Below are 1,892 nucleotides of genomic sequence, written 5' to 3' on the forward strand. Positions count from 1 at the left end.
CCATTTCTTTCGGTTGTACCCAAAAAGGGGTCTGAGAACCACATTTCCTTTGGTTGTACCCCAAAACAGGGTCTGAGAACCCCATTTCCTTCGTTTGTACTCCAAGAAGTGCTCTGGGAACCACATTTCACATGGTTGTATTCAAAAAGGGGTCTGGGAACCCCATTTCCTTCAGTTCTACCCCAAAAAGGGGTCTGGGGACCACATTTCCTTCAGCTGTACCCAAAAAGTGGTCTGGGGACCCTGTTTCCTTCGGTTGTACCCCAAAATGGGGTCTGAGAACCCCATTTCCTTCAGTTGTGCCCCAAGAAGTGCTCTGGGAATCACATTTCATGTGGTTGTACCCAAAAAGGGGTCTGGGAACTCCATTTCCTTCAGCTGTACCCAAAAAGTGGTCTGGGGACCCCACTTCCTTTGGTTGTACCTCAAAAAGTGCTCTGGGAACCACATTTCACATGGTTGTACCCAAAAAGGGGTCTGGGGACCCCATTTCCTTCAGTTGTACCCCAAAACGGGGTCTGGGACCCCATTTCTTTCGGTTGTACCCAAAAAGGGGCCTGGGAACCCAATTTCCTTCCATTGTACCCCAAAAAAGTGGTTTTGGGGATCTCATTTCCTTCCAAAAAGTGCTTAGGGGACCACATTTCTTTTGATTGTACCCCAAAAAGGGGTCTGGGGACCCCATTTCCCATGACTGTAGCCCAAAAAGGGGTCTGGGGACCACATTTCCTTCAGTTCTACCCCAAAAAGGGGTCTGGGGACCCCAATTCCTTTGGTTGTACCCTCAAAAAAGAGCACATTTTCCCCATCTATGCCCCCAAAGAGGAGCATGGACCCCAAATTTCCTCACTTTTATCACCAAACACGATCATGGGACCCCAATTTCCCTTTGTTTTACCCCAAAATGGACTCATTTATAGCCGAAAATGGAGCAGGGACCCCAATTTTAATTTTTTTTTAATTTTTAATTCCCAAATGGAACACATTGCCCCTCATCTCTACCCCCAAAATGAGTCCCTTTTCCCCTCAGTTTTACCCCAAAATGAACCACAGTCCCTAGTTTTCCCCCATTTACACCCAAAAATGATTGGGGATTGATTTCCCCCATTTTTTTTCTTCCCAAAAATGAGGACCCGCGACCTCATTTTGTTCATTTATACCCCAAAATTGACAGGAAAGCACTTTTCCCCTTCATTTATACCACAAAAAAATGAACAGAGGACCCCAATTTCCCTCAATTTTACCCCAAAATGTTCTGGGGAACTCAATTTTCCCATTTTTATCCCCAAAAATTGGAGCAGGGAACCGTTTTTCCCCCATTTATACCCCCAAAATGAACATTTTGCCCCAATTTCCCCTTTCATTTTCCCTAGATGTGATCACGGACCCTTTTTCACTCAGTTTCACACCAAAAAAAAATGAGAACACGATTTTCCACATTTATGCCCCCAAAAATGAACATTTCCCCCCAGTTTTCCATCATTTTTTGCCCCAAAAATGACTCGGATCCCCCCCAACTTTTCCTCACACCCCCAAAAACGGAACAAGGACGTTTATTTTCCCTCAGTTTTACCCCAAAATGAACCAATTTCCCCAGTTTTCCCCCCAATTTCACTCAAAAAACGGTAATTTCTCCCCTTTTCCCTCATTTATATCCCCCCAAATGAACGAAGGTCCCCATTTTCCCCTCACTTATAAACTAAAACGGAGGGAAGAGCCCCATTCCCCCTCTTCAGTACCACAAACACGCACCGCAGGCCCATTTTTCCTCACTTTTACCCCAAAACGGAACGCGGACTCCGTTTCCCGTCGCCGCCCACAAAATGGCGCCGCCCACTAAAATGGCACCGCCCACAAAATGGCGCCGCCACTTCCGCTTCTCCCACTTCCCG

The sequence above is a fragment of the Phasianus colchicus genome, chromosome 40 (genome assembly GCF_987193195.1).
Source record: "Phasianus colchicus chromosome 40, bPhaCol1.hap1.1, whole genome shotgun sequence".
Taxonomy (NCBI): Eukaryota; Metazoa; Chordata; class Aves; order Galliformes; family Phasianidae; genus Phasianus; species Phasianus colchicus.